This window comes from Euprymna scolopes, chromosome 2 (genome assembly GCF_053919585.1).
Source record: "Euprymna scolopes isolate OS-2025 chromosome 2, ASM5391958v1, whole genome shotgun sequence".
Classification (NCBI taxonomy): Eukaryota; Metazoa; Mollusca; class Cephalopoda; order Sepiida; family Sepiolidae; genus Euprymna; species Euprymna scolopes.
In genome coordinates this window covers 36,249,068-36,265,265 of record NC_136483.1, presented here as the reverse complement: position 1 = coordinate 36,265,265, position 16,198 = coordinate 36,249,068, and the positions used below count along the sequence as shown (strand labels likewise).

At 35.0% G+C, this 16,198-nt stretch overlaps 1 protein-coding gene and 1 pseudogene across 3 annotated transcripts in view; both read right to left on the bottom strand.

The window, feature by feature from the left end:
• LOC145291046 (alpha-mannosidase 2x-like) overlaps positions 1–16,198 on the bottom strand; it is a 326,286-nt gene that overhangs the window by 232,375 nt on the left and 77,713 nt on the right. The window lies entirely within an intron of this gene.
• LOC145242914 (U2 spliceosomal RNA) lies at positions 5,111–5,236 on the bottom strand (annotated as a pseudogene).

Here is a 16,198-nt window from a genome sequence, read left to right as displayed (position 1 = left end):
TGCTCAATCATTTGCTTCAATTCTTTTGAAATTATCATCGATCACAACATGATAAAGAAAAGCTTGAATGATTTCAAAAGTCATTTTAGAAAAAACAAAAAAAACAATGGAGTTGGAGTATGAGCAAATTAATTGCTCTAGAAGTCAGAGTCAGTAAAAATTGTCTGAATAAAAAAAAAAATAAATAAATAAATAAATAAACAAATCTTTCTTTTCGCTAATAGAATAATATTTCCGGAAAATGTTGCCGAATCAGATTAAGAATTGCAAGATCATAGAACATTTTAAGATGGTTCAATTCAGTAATAATGGTAAGAGGGAATTGGGGGGGAATTATAGGATACTGAAATATATAAGAGAATTTTATCTTTATAGTTATACTATATTATTATTACACTTTTGAAGTGTTGAATGGAAAAGATAATTACAATGGGAAATGTCCAAAAGACATTAACAACAAATTAAAATTAAAAAAGGTTATTAAAGTGTTGCAATCATGATTTATCAGCAATATGTAAAATTAAAAAGAGTTTTGTTAGGCTCCTTTGAAATTAAAACACTTTAAATGCTTCTGAATTTTGGAGATCAGGATTGATAATTTGTATGATTTTGACTCGTGGCATAAAGGATAAAGTACAAAGTAAAATTCAATTCTAAGTTACATCTTCTAGAGGTTGAAGATTCAGTCATCAATGTGGATGATTCTAAGAATACAACTGTGAATTGCTTAAGACTTCTACTTGGTCATGGCTAATGGAACAAAAGCATGCTACCCTTGTGGATTAAATAAAAGGTTCTGTCTGAAATTCCGTACAAATTTCTGAGTTTAACAAAAAGATTTCGGAGTTCGACAAAATACGCCCGAAGAAGGCCGGAAGTGACATTGTGAGAATAACACGCGAGAACAGCAGTATATATATAAAAAAAAAACCCACTATAATTGAAGAAAATTTCTTGGGTCAGAATCAAAGTTTTTCATTACTTATCAGGAGACAATACAGCAAATTTATAATTTGTATTTGCCATTTATTATACAAATTATATCATAAATGTTTACATTTGTTTCATTGTGTGTTAAATAGGATTATTGATTAAAATGAAAGATGCCCAAAGAAAGACAAATGATTTTTATCTTTTGTTAAACATGAAAACTATATTTTTAGTGTTCAACAAATTATTCAACTGAATTCATAATTAAGTCAACAAAATGTTCAATCTCAAACATCTTTACGAAGTTATTTTGTTTCCTGATACACAACATTTGAGACTCCATTATGTTTTTTTTTATATTTATCAACATACATTTTTTTTAACAAAAAACAGCAAAGTTATAATTCATTGTTGGTATTCATTATATGAATTACATCATAAATATTTCAGTTATCGATTTAATTTAAATTACTAATTAGATTACTTTGATTACAAGTTGTAAAGTTTAGTTAAAACCATTGTTGAACATCGCAAACAAGTCCCTTGGCAGTACTTATTCATTCCATCTTTAAGAGTAGAGTTACTAAACATTATGCAAATTTAAAAAAATACCTCGAAACATTTTTTGAATAAAGCAGAAAACATACATACACACACACACACACATATATATATAGAGAGAGAGAATCAGATGATTGACTTTTTTTGTTATTAAGCAAGTTTAGAAATATTTAATCAGCCATTTGAGTTGCCAACACTGAAGAGAAAAGACGTTTCAATTATACCAGTCATCATAGGAGCAACTGGGCTTATGAAAAAGAACTTTAAAAAGTACATAGCAAGCATACCCGGTGAACCAAGTGCAAGTGAAATACAAACGATTGCACTGAAAGGGACGGCTAGAATCCTGAAAAGATCTCTTGGTTGGACTCACTAAAATAGGGTTAAATGTCAGACATCTGGTTGGTTGTCCCATCCCCTAGCAGAAAAAGTTTAAGAAAAATGAAAAGAAAACACCATCCAAAACAGGTTACTTATGTTCAAAATGTTTCACAGGACAAAACAACTACTACAAATGATTCCATTGAAAAGAAAAAAATACTTGTGAGTAATCGATACTGAATTAGTCTAGTTGTTAATATTTCAATCTTTATTCTTACAAACAAACGATTTAAAGTAGAAGGTACCTTTCTGTGCTCATTGTGTATGTGTTTGTATAAAACTAGTTGGGTTATACGATATTGCATGGGACAAGGACGATAAAATAAAATAATTAAAAGAGAGAGAGAGAGAGAGAGAAAAGAAAAAAAAAAACTTCTCCTTCCACACTTTTGAACATGACTCCCACTGCCTGTCTTTTCTTTCTCACATTCATGCACAAACTTTGGAATCTGCTTCAATAGAAAGAAAAAGAAAGGAAATCATCACTAGCTAATTGTTTCACACATTTTAATTATTCTTTTTTGAACAACTACCACTAAGAATGAAAGAAAGCCATCTCTTCTAACACCCCTCCTAATTTAATCCTTGGTAACTCCAAGCAAATGAATATTATTTTTTTTAACCATAACAAGCTCAGAATCCGAATATGTCAAATGTTTTTTTTTAAGTATATCTTTAGTAATTTACAAGTTTTAGTCAGGCATACACAAACATATTTTTTGTACTAATGAATCACTACTTATCAAGGCCCAAAGGCTACCCGAGGATAATAGCTTATGAATTTTGTCAAGATAACACAGTAGAGATTTGAAATGATAGTTAGAAATGATTAGAATTTGATTATTTAAAAGGACACCTCAACAAAAATTTGTTAACATTGGAGTTAAAACAAATGTGCTGTAGTCAGCTGAGAAGCAACTCGATGATATTGCACGGCATAGACTGGCAGTTCTTGGAAAGAAACTTTCATGGAAGTTCCATTTAGTTTTAGATGCACAGAGGAGTAAGTGAAATTATTTACAGTCATTGTCGGTAGACGAGTTTTTGTTGTGAATGTTTTACAGAAGGGAACTGTGGACTGAAACCAAATCAAGCAACGGCCATGAAAATAATAGGAGTAGAGAAAAACAAGCAGCATCTCTTCTGTGAGAAAGAGGCTGCAGAAAAGAGGAAATAACACCTAGATTTTGAAGTTAGTCATGTACTTTGTCAAGGCAGGAGGAAAAGGTGCTCAGAGTCGCACCTCTACAGATGTGGCAACAGTACTCCATCTTAGGACTACTTGACTCTTATACACAGAGGACTACACCAGAATTAAGATACCTTCTGGAGTTATAGAAGGATCCAACCATTTTTCCATTAACTTTGGCAACAAATTTAGTTTAAGTCTTCCACTTCAAGTCTGGAGTGAAGGTCAATCCTAGATGCTTATGAAAGCAATGTGTTTTCTCAAAGAGACTACAATGTATTTCAATTAGGACAAAGTAAGGATCCGAGCATTGGTGGTGAAATGACAAAAACTTAGTTTAAAACATTAAAAGTAACTAGCTATCTTCCCTCCCCCCCCCCATTTCATCATGTGTTTAAGATCAGAAGAGAAAGAGAATTAGAAAGATTTCTATTAATGTTCTTAGTTGTATCATCTGTATAAAAGTTAATCATCTTAAAATGTGATTTGAGAGACCAATTAAAATCAGAAAGAAGGTTGGGCTCAGAATAGATCCTTGAGACATGCAAGCATTAACAACTACTTTTATAAACCTATCAGAGAAAAAGGATTTGATGGTTAAGACATTTCCAGATATTCCATAGCTAGCAAGCTTGTGAAGTAAACTTTTGTTCCAAATCCTATCAAAAACTTTTGATATGTCAAGAGCTATTGCTCTAGAAACACTCGACAATCAGCTAAATCTCATCCCTTCATCATATAAGTTCCCAGAAGCTGTGAGGTTTTCTACTCTAATTGCTTTCTTTCTCGTATCATTAACTTTTAGAATTCCATCCCTGCTTCCTGACTACCAACATGCAGAAATTTTAATGTAATTTGAACAAACTACTTTCTTCATAACTCTCCACTTAGGGTGCCCCCTTTAAATCTGACCCCTAATTCTCAGTAATTCCTTGATCTGAGTGGCAAACTACCTTGTTGGAGGTGAAAGTTAAAATAAAAAAGGGGAAAATAAAGAAATTAATCTCCCATTAGTAGATTCATTGATTGTGTAATATTATAGTCAGCACATCAGTGGTTGATCTTGAATGATGAAATTCATATTGCTTGTCACTTTTGTCGAAAAGGATTGACAATTCTTTGATTTATCACAGATTCAAGCAATTTAGTCATGATATACAGGAGACTGATTGGTCTGTATCAAGATGCAAAAGACCTATCCAAAGTATGTTTAAATTCTCATCAGATTGACAAAGTTTTCCAAGATAATGGAAAGCATTTCTCCTTTAAGTAATGATTGAACAGCTTTGTAAGAATGAGAGCCAATTCCGGTTGCAGCTTTTTAAGCATCATGGCTGGCAGTTTGATTTCTGTTGGAATTTCTTTGGGGGTATAAAGCTTTCAATAACAATGATTAACCAATTTATCAAATCGGATATGATGCGGGATATATTTTTTCAAATATGAAGTGCAGAGGAATTTCTGATATGAAAGATTTGAGACTTTCCAATCAGCCATTGAGTATTGATACACTGTGTGATGAAGAGAGACATCATAAGTATTGTTGCACTTTTATTTTATTTGAAACAACTGGGTGATCGAAAAATTCCAGCAGAGACAGAACAATGGATGAACACTGTTCAGAACAAACTGCCAGGAAAAAAATTTTTAAACTTGAAAAATGTTGTCAGCATGAGATATGAGAGTAGGTTTGTCAACAATCTGTTCTATAAGGAGAAAATCGTGACATCATGTTTCATCATTTGTCTTATGGACTCAAACAAAAACAAGGCCGATAGCCATTAGTCACGTGCTCTCGTGTAATGAATGAATGCGTGAATGTAGGATTGACATGAAATTCTTAAAGATAAACTAAAATGACCAAAAAATGGGCTGAAATGACTTAAATAAATAAAAAGTAAATGACTTAGAATGACTTTAATGAACTTAAGGATGAATTGAATAACCTTAAGAATGACTTGAATGCTTAAAAAATAACTGGAATCCTTCAAAAACAACTTGAATGATCTGGAGAATGACTTGAATGGCTTTGAGACTAACTGGTTGTAAAGTGGGTGATCATTTTACATTAAAAAATACAGAAAAGTGATCCCCCACTTTATATCACAATAAGTACAGCATGTAGTAAGAACAGATACTACACTTTGATCTTGGCCAAAACGCCAAGAAAAGGGTATTTATTTGCTCCCCCACCGAGCAAATTAGGCACAAGGCCGATTTTTAATGTGAGGAGTGAAGGGGAAATGGAGATCAACTCCCCGAGGAGTAGGGGAGCTGGATAGTGACAATTGGTATGAAGGGTTGCCCCTACATTGACCAAGGTCTTATATGTGGGGTTATCCCCACATATGGTCTTTGCTTGCAGTATCTGCTGGAACAGACACTACACTTTGAGATATTAAATCCTTTATTCATGTTAAAAATACAGTGAAAATCAACAATGAACAAAAAACTTAGGCACATGGCCAACTCAAAAGGGGAGATTGTGTGGTTCGTTGGTCATCCTTGTCACTCCAGAACTAAACAAAATCAAAAGTTTCTCCCAGCTAGTATCTTCTTTCACCATAATACCGCATTCACCCTTTCATACTGGGGGACGTCCTACTTAACTCCCAATTTTTAAAACATTTTTTATTGACGTGTAAAAACAAAAAAGATAATAAAATGGTACAATAATTAATTTGTGTCGAGGGCGAGGGAAGAAAAAACAAAAGGTGATTAGTAGGACCCTCCCAACCCCGTTTAGTTGATAGACTGTCCATTCCACTAGTTTTGTAAACGGAACCTCGCTTCTGCGGGTCAGTCTCTACGTGGAGATGCCCTCTAGATGCGGGTGAATGGAGAAAAGAAAATTTTGTGGGTAATGGATGGGGGTTAGTTTGTATTTCTTTCTCTCCAAGATGGGTGAAATTTAGAGGAAGGGGTGAAAACAAAAGTTGCAAGTAGGAGGCGGTAGGGATCTTGGAGGCTTCCTAATCGGGGAGGGATGGAACACACACTCAGCTAACTGAGAGGCTACTTGCTTAATTTTACTTTACGGAACTGCACGTTCCACACCTAGGCAGGGAACACGTATTCAAATTTGGCTCATCTTCGTACACACAGACTTGTTACATGTATCCATCTTCTGTCAAATGCCGCGCGATGCAGCTTTCTTCTATCATATCTGATCTTCACCTGTAGTTGGTGTTTAAAGAAAGCGATCAGATCCTGATCAGAAAAAGACAACACCCCCTGACAACCTTGCAGACGCAACGTCCAAATCACCATTCTCGCCACGGCCAGGATCGTAACGTAGACCATTTGTCTTTCCCGGTCCCACAACATTGGATACGGTAATTGGGCGAGGATGCTCAGGATCGATGTGAGCCGTCACTTCGCTGACATACGACCAGTACTGGCGGAGTTTGTGGCAATCGAAGAAAGTGTGATCAGTCGTTTCTATGGCCGTTGTCCCACAACGGGGACAATCAGGTGACTTCAAAAACCCGGAACTGCATTGTATGTTGTTGAGTGGAAGTGCATTTCGGGCCAATTGCCAGGTCAGACAGAACTCCGAATTGTTCAGATGACTCAAACCTGGCGCCCAGCTCCACGTGGAGCAGATCTCATTCTGCTGCCAACCGAAATGCGCGCATAGTGGGTTGTCGGCGGCCCCATTCACTAGAACCCTGTGGAGTTCCCTACGGGTAGCAGTCATAAGGTTGCTGGACCTTGGTAGTTGTTTTAGCGTGGCTCGGCACTCTTTCATGTAGGCAGATTCTCCCCGCGGCCTGCAACGGCTCTTGATAGAAGGGTCGAGAATGAGGTCAGGGAAGGCGGCAGTAATCATGCAATACCACAGTTGGTCATCTTGCCTATAGTGGCTCAGGAAGGCCAGCCTCTCAGCCTCTTGATGACACTTCAAGTCCGGCATTCCCAAGCCTCCCTCACACAGACGTTGAATATAGACCTGTCTGCTTACCCAGTGTCTTCCTCTGTCCCAAAGAAGCGAGGACAAGAGTTCGACAAGAGCTGTTAGGTGTTGTGCAGGCAGGGGAAGTACGGCCAGTCGGTAAAGGATGAGAGGAAAGACATAAGTGGTGCACGCCTGCACTCTACCCTTTAAGGAAAGTTTCCCAGGAAGCCACGAATTGACTGCAGCCTCCACCTTTGACCATACCTCAAACCAATTTTTGTCAAGCTGGAGATCCGGTCCGAACCACACGCCGAGGATCCGAACTGGGTCATCCGTCCAGCTGAAGGCCGCCAGGAGGTTGGCGTTGCCACTCCAGGTGCCCAACCGCAGTCCTACCGACTTGCTGCAGTTTATCTTGGTCCCTGTAATTCTTTCATACTAAGCGAGCGCCTCCGACACGATCTCGATTTCTCTGAAGCTCAACACAAAGACCGTGACATCATCGGCGAACGTGGACACCTTGGCGGCTGAGTCACCGGGTATTGCAATTCCGCGTAGGGCCGAATTTGCCTCCCCACGTCTCAGCTTGCGGAGCAGGGGCTCCAAAGCCAGGACATAGAGCAGGGGCGACAGCAGACAACCCTGACGAACCGACTGAGAAATAACAAAGGGTTTTGAGCGCTTTCCGTTGACTTGCACGACGCTGTGGGCTGTCGATATATCACGGCGATCCACTTGCAGAAATCCGGTTTAAAACCGGCGGCCTCTAAGACAGATGCCAAGAAATGATGGTCAACCCTATCGAAAGCTTTGGACTGATCTAAGTTGATCAGCGCGGCTTCCGTGTCGTCATCTATCCCTCCCTCTAAGATCGTGCATATCAGGTGCACATTATTCTGAATCGATCTCCCCTTCACAGCATAGTTCTATTCCGGTTCAACCAACTTGTCGATAACAACCTGCAGCCAATTCGACAGGACCTTGGCCAAAATCTTCAACTCTGTGTTTAGCAGAGTTATGGGCCTGTAATCGTCTAACTCTTCCCTACCATGCTCGTCACTTTTCCTCAGCAATGTGATCACTCCCTTGGTGACTTGCCCCGAGATGGATCCCTGAGCAAACCAATGGTTGAACACATCCGTCAGAAGAGGCAGAAACATGGACGACAGCCTCAAATACAGTTTGTATGGCAGACTATTGAGTCCCGGCGATCTGTCACAGCTGACCTGCTTCAGCACAGTAAAAACCTCCCGCTCTGTCACCTGGCCCTCGCAACTAGCCGCTCTAGCCGCCTCGAGGCGGGGAGAGTCAGCCAAATAGTCATTAAACTCAAGGACTGGAAGATCGGGCTGCTGCGTAAAATTTTATTTGAATCTTAGTGGAAATGTATTATTTTGTTTAAACAAAAAACACTTTTACTAAAGCTACAGTTTTCAGTGGAAAAAAAAAATGAATGAATTTATTTTTGTTTTTTTTATGAATATAAAGTATCATAAATTGTAACAATAAAAAAATAGATAAAACTTTTTCAGGAATATTATGCAAAAGGCCCCTAAAGTCCGTATTAATAAATTTGATATAACTCGAAGAATTAATTTCTTGAATTACTGATATTATCATTGAATTAAGTATTGTTTATTTAATATTTTCACGCAAAAAAAAATTATAATTGCAAAAAATATTTCTTTTTTTTTTTAGATTACATGTTTCACGTAATTTTTATATGTAAGATTTTAATATTTTCCTTGCTTGAATGAACGTCAAACTTTCAGCATAACAATTTTTATATAATCTTGAAAAATAATTTTTTTTTTTTTAATTTAAAAAAAACAGTAACAAAGAAAAAATAATTAAATTAAAAAAAATGATAAAAATGATAACAAACGTTCACGATATGAATGTATGGATGCACGGCTGGGGAAAAAAAAAAAAAGAAAATCAGCACTCCCTATAACTACCTTATGTCATTTTCAGACAGCCTTTTGACTGTCTGACATTTTGGGCTTCCATAGAATCCACATGTTGACGTTTGTGTTTGCTTAAGAAAAAGGTAGAATCTCTCACTTTTGGGGATTAATTAAACTTTTTTTGTATAAACAAGGTGTTTTTTTTATTATTTAATTCAATATCTTAGGACTAATTATCTTTGAACTAGACCGGTGGTTCCCAACCTATTTTGTGCCATGCCCCACCTAGGCATTTCTAAAATCCTGATGCCTCCCCTTTGTGATATTTAATATATAATATGGTATAGTAAGCCCAAGGGTGCACGTCCTACCCATGCCCCACCAAAATATTACCATGCGCCCCACATTGGGAATGACTGAACTAGGACCAATAAACTAATATTTATCTTTCAAAAGATTTTTTAAATGAATTTATTTAACTTCAAAATTAAACGGAGTTTGTCAGCTTCTGAATGTCACTGTGAAAACATTTTTCATTATAATTTTTTTTTTTTTTTTTTTTTTTTTTTTTCACGTGTACAAATATTTTTCCTTTTCGAAATTAACTTTAGTCTTTAATCTTTTGGGTTTGTATTACTGTACACATAGATTCGAAAAAGTTGTCAAAAAATAAATATATAACAAATAAATGTTATCAAAGGCAAGATAAATTACATTTCTACCTAACTGGATATGTTTTTAGTGTTTTTATTCAATGTAACGTTTATTCAACTCGAAAAGCATACAGTGTTTACCGATGTATTGGAAAATTTAAAATGGTGCCGAATTCTCTGTTGAACACGGTAAGTTTGGGAAAAGGAGTTAAAAATAAAAAATATGCAAAATACTGTTAAAACCCCACCGAATATATGTCAGCATGTCACAGTAACCTATATTGAGCGAGTTTCTGACAGTATTTTGTCTAGTTTTTTTTTTTTTTTTAACTCCTTTTCCCAACCGTGTGAAAGGGCGCCATTTTAAATTTTCCAATACATCGGTAAACGCTATGTTTTTCGAGCTGAATAAACATGTTACATTGAATAAAAACAATAGAAAATTATCCAGTTAGGTAGAAAAGTAATTTATCTTGCCTTTGATAACATTTATTTGTTATATATTTGTTTTTGGACAACTTTTTCAAATCTATGTGTACAGTAATACAAACCCGATCTTTTAAATACAATCAAAAAGTAGCTGGAAACTTACAAAAAATTATAATAAACTGTCATTCAAAACCATGTACTCCTATCTTTACTCCGTTACTATTTGCCAATCCCATACCTAATATTAATCTATATAAGTCTAATAGTAAATATCGTTTTTCAACATCAAAAAAGTATTTCTTTTTAACTATTTACAAGAACTGAAATAAATTTACTTACAAATTCAGTAGATCTGCTTAAAATTTCAAACTTAAATTCTTACCTGAAATTAAAAAAAAATAATTTTTTAAAAATTGTTATAAAACAAATTCAATTTTTTTGTGGGAAATAGCATATAAAAATTAAATTATCTTTGCTAAATATAATCTTACATAGATAAAACTGTCAGTAAAAGAATATAAAAAAGCATGTAAACACGATGCAACCATATTGGAAAATGGCTTCTCACAGTCTTTAAACAGTGATAGTACAGTTAAAAGAAAACACATTACACATAATGGGTTTATACAATAAGATGCTTTGAAATAGTGACAAGCAGCATTTCTTAGGATTTTTAAAATCTATTAACCATGACCAAAATTTTCTACTCTAACTTTTTATTCAACTTCCGCGCCGGTTAGCTATATTTGCTTGTATTCTATTCAATGGTTTTGTTTATCAAATATATTTTAAATATTTGAATTAGTCTAAGATATCAACAACAAAAAGGGCAGTTTGACAATAAAATAGAACAGTCACAATTGAGTTAGTTTTTATTAAATAGTGGGAGAGTGGGTGCGAATTTTCCATGAAAAAAAATGTTTTTTGTAAATTGTAAACCTAGCATTTAGATTTATCCCAATACTTGATACTAGTTTTACCTATCTGGTATTGACTGGATGTTTTTACTTTCATTTATTTCGTTTGTTTGTTTTTGTATGTATTTTTTAGGATTTTCAATTGTCACAATATCAATTTTTTTTTTTTTTTTTTTTTTTTTTTTTTACATAGGAGTCACCACTTATCAAGGCCCAGAGGCCACTCGAGGGTAAGGGTTATTGAGTGTACAGTAATCAATGAATGGGATAATATCGTAGTAATTGTTAGTAAGGAAGATTTGATAAATTGGATTCCTTAAGGGGGCGGTTTATCAGGAATTTGTTTATGTTGGACTTAAAGACATCCAAGTTGTAGTTAGATGGGAAACAGGCAAACAGAAGAGAGTTCCACAGGCGTGCAGTTCTAAGAAAGAAGTTTTGTTCATGGAATCTACGTTTGGATTTAGGCACAGATAAAGAGTGGAGAAAATTATTGACGGTGGTTTCAGCTAGATGAGTGTTTTTCGTTAAAGATTGGCGAGAGGGGGGGCATTTTTGTCATTAAATTATTAAATGAACAAGATTGTTATGAAACTAAAGCTTATGACAATGTTTTAATTTATTTATAAAATTATTGGATGCAATTGTTCGTTCTTTTTATAAATGAAGATTTGCTACATATTTTACAGCTAGAAATGATTTTCCTATTTGTTTAAATTTTGAAGACTAGCAAATTAATTCCTTCCCTTTTGTTTTTTCAATTATTAAAAGAGATTTAAATGAATGATTGATTTACAAAAAAAAACTCAATATATTCCGTTGAATTTAATTTTTTTTAAGAGGACTTGAAAAATTCACACATACATGTGAAGTTTTCTCATACTTTTATTGATATAAAAATAACACTAGTATCAATATCAAGCCTAAATGCCATATGAGTCCAATGACAGCTAACAAAATCAAAAATATTTCAAGAGATTGACCTAAAACGACAATTGCTTGCATGAATCATCTCAATGATCATGTAAAGATCAGTTCTGTGCAACAGGTTTTCTATAAGATTCAGATCAGAAACATATCAGAAGAAACAATATGAAGTGTTTAGCCATAACGTAATTGTGAATGTAGTTTGAATAAACATCCGAAGCAGATTTGAATCGTATGAATAACTTTAAAAACAAATCCATTTTGACCCAAACAAGTTTACTAAGAGCTCTACAAAATGCTGATCTCAGCAGAGTAATAGCTAGAGTAGTCCCTGGCATTGAAACAGCATCACTACTTTCTTATTTGAAGCATACAATCACATGACTGTTGCCACCTTTTTTATGCGAATCTTTACATTATTATAGTAATCTGTAAGATCTTTCAAACTGCACTAGTTGGGCAATAGAGGACAGACAGCCTTCACTACCTTGACGTGCTATTATCATTTGCCAAAAGCTACAAGCAATTGAAAACGGCATCGTTGAATGATAATGATGTGGCAGCAAGACTCAACGCTGACCTATAAGCCCAAAGAGACCCAGGCTTAGGTTCAGAAAGAGTGCTACAACTTTGTACCTTTCTCTTACTGGTCCCCCTCTCCACTACCGACCTGAATCCACTGGACTACTTCGTTTGGTCATACATCGAGAACATCACCAACATGACCTCCCACAACACCAAAGCCAGCCTGATCATCGCCATCCACAGAGTATTCACGGAGCTCCTACTGGCACTTATGGAAAAGGCATGCTTCCAGTTCCGGACTCATATTAAGGCGGTGATTGAGGTTGAAGGCGACTACATTGAATAGATGTCAGCTCTACTACATAATCAAGTTACCTGAATTCATTTTTCCAATAAAAGTTTAAAAATAAAGCTGTTATTTACTTTAGAGTGAAAACTTTATCGTTCCCCGTTGTAAATCATTAAAATCAATTCGTATCCAAGGTAAGCAACAAGCAATTTAGGTATTTTGAAGCCAATTATACGTTTTATATACAAGTGTTACATGAAAAATGCTTGTCACCTTTTTCATGTAAGTAAAAATAAAGAGAATTAGTAAATGAAAATAAAATGAGAGAAAACGGGAATCGAACCCTGGAGATAAGTTTTAAAGAACAATAGGTTTAAATGGAATGTCCAGTAAATTATTGATTCTGATAAAATAAATAATAAATATAATTTTGGCTGGAATCTATTCATTGTAGAAAGAATGTTGGATAATAAAAAATGGGTTAAATGAGTTAGATATGTAGATTGAATTCCTTTGTGAGAACAACAAAGGAAAATGGGAAATCAGAATGTTTCGAAGTGTGCAGGTCGCGCGTGTTGATGGCATGTGAGCTGCGATTACGTTGGCCGGACATGCATGGATTTCACAATATAGGAAGTGAGAGTTAGGTAGTTAGAGAGGGAAGAGAAGAAGGGAGGCAGAGAGTCAGAGTTAGACGAGAGTCTGACCAGGGAAGAGAAGGTTCAGTTTGAACCTTGGACTCTAGAAGCGAGAGGGTTTTAAACAGAAAAAGATGTAAAGAAAGAAACTTTGAATTCCTGAATGCAAAGCCATTGACCAGTCAATTGGAAGGAATAAATGCTCATCATGTTTTTATAACTGCCGTCTCCTGTGTCAATCATTACATGAAAAAGGTATTGTCAATTTATGTGTAAAAACCATTTGAAATTCATCATCTAAAAAAATATATGTGTTAGAAAGTATAGGTGTCTATTTATGTTATATAAACACTCCCGTTCAAACAGAACTGTCAAAAGCATAAATGTCAACCTCTCAATCTATCGGTATAAAGGCCAATCTATCAGTCTATCTATCTAGATATCAAATCCCCTCTCAAAGTGTAATTATATGTACTCTCTCTCAATTATAAACTCTCACTCTCTCTCTTTATATACGGCTGTTAATGTCTCCATATCTCACAACATGATCACACACATGAACCTCAAAGATATCTTACTTCCATGAACACTCTTAAGACTCTTATCCTTCTTAACATGAAAACAAAAGAACATACATTCATCATTGTAATAATAACACTACGTAACACAAGTACAAGAAGCATCAGTAATAAACAAGAACCTCTATATAATCTGGTTCCCAGCCCTGAATGTTTTATAATGTTCATGTTTTTAATAAACTAGAGTAGCCCTTCTATTAAAAAAAAAAAAGTTTCCCTTTTTTTTTGTCTTTTTACTTCTTTAACTTCTATCAAGTCCCATTAACTGTCCCCCCCACTCACACACACACACACACACTTTAAAAACCATTCGATTTGCAAGCAATATACACCTGATTATCAAAGTTTCAGTTTCATATAGATTACAAAGTTGCTCAGCTTTAAAAATTGGAACCAGCTGTTTCCTCATTGGAAATAATCATGGGAAGAATTACATTCATTATTTGCTACACCTGTTGCACAGGTGTCACATTTTAGATCTCAGTTCTGTCAGAAAAAAGAGATTTGTTAATCGAATAGAGAAAATAATCGTTCATAATTTCTATATTAAAAACGGTAGAGAGAGAAAAAGGGGAGGTAGAGAGAGAAAAAGGGGAGGTAGAGAGAGAAAAAGGAGGTAGAGAGAGAAAAAGGAGGTAGAGAGAGAAAAAGGAGGTAGAGAGAGAAAAAGGAGGTAGAGAGAGAAAAAGGAGGTAGAGAGAGAAAAAGGAGGTAGAGAGAGAAAAGGGAGGTAGAGAGAGAAAAGGGAGGTAGAGAGAGAAAAGGGAGGTAGAGAGAGAAAAGGGAGGTAGAGAGAGAAAAGGGAGGTAGAGAGAGAAAAGGGAGGTAGAGAGAGAAAAGGGAGGTAGAGAGAGAAAGGGGTGATAGAGAGAGAAAGGGGTGATAGAGAGAGAAAGAGGTGATAGGGAGAGAAAGGGGTGATAGAGAGAAAGAGGTGATAGAGAGAAAGTGAGAAAGGGGTGTTATTGTTCTTAACATTGGTCCATTTCAACAAAATAAAATACCTATTCAGAATGAAATATTAAATTTATAGGAAGGAACGTATCGATTAGAAAAATCCCAAATCCAAATCCGTTTATAATATAAACATGAAAAACACGAATAGTACAGAGTCATATTGTCTTTCTATCTTCCTCTTGAATGATTACCTTTGCTGTGCTGATTAAATTTATAGGGAAGGTTGATATTACGGCTATATACATCTTGCTAGATTTCTTATGAATATTGCTTTAGTCATGTCCCAAAACTACCACCATTACAGCTGTATCAACAAGAAGGCAAAGTAAAAGCTTTTGTTTGCCTATCAGCTTAATTCTGTCAACTGCTTTCATATCTAGAAGAGGTATAATTACTATTAAATGGTCCAGAAGAGAAAAGCTGATCTTTCAAATGATAAAACAGACAAGATCCAACATGTCCACTCAGTTGATGAAAGAGGATAAGACAAAACTCTCTGAATTCATTCAACAGACTTAATTGTAGATTACTTTTGTCCTTAATTTTTTTCTTTTTTTTTTTTGCTTACTTCTTTGAAGTTGTTTAATAAAAATTAGTTTGTGTTTCTATTCTTAAAAAGAAATATACATAGCTCAAATAATTTGAGACAGTCAAATAAGATTATTGGCTTAATAAAGTCTATCACAACCACCTCCCAAAAGCATTCATTGAAGACATCGACTTCCTTAGCGTTTTGGCTAAAAACAAAATATCTGCTCTAATCGGTCAGTAAAGGAGAAATCTTTCTAGATTGAAATAATTGTTATTTTTCTCCCAATCGAGAATGTTCGTTTTGGGAGAAATTTTCCTGGCCTTAAAAACTAATCTTGTATCTAAATTTGCTTTCGTGGGGGGGGGGGGGAAGTAAGTCAGTAAGTAAGCAAGCAAGGGCATTAATTGAAAGCGTTTTATAAATGTCGTGCAAAAATCCTATATTTTCACAGAATTATTTGAGGAAAATTTTTGTTCCACTATTTTATAAATATGGGAATTATCAAAACAAAAAAAAAAAAAAATGGTATGTTTATTCTGACATCTACTCATTTAGTAGAAATGAATGTTAAATTCTGGCATATGTGCGCTGCCAGGAACCCTTCTTCCTTTTCCCCTTAAAAGAATATATATCTATGGTAAAACAAGAGAAAGAAATAAAACGCTGGGAAAAATTGGAGGTGATGGCAAATAAGGAAAGAAAAGTTTAAAAAGATAGAATTTTAAAAAAAAGTATTTTTCAACAAAATCTATCAAAATATAATTGTGTAATAAAAAGCTTTCTAAAAGTGGGATGAGATGTATTAATGTTTCGATTAAAGAAATCCCATCATTTTCGAGGTTACAATTAAGTCACCACATATTCTCTCTACTAGTTAAACATAAGGA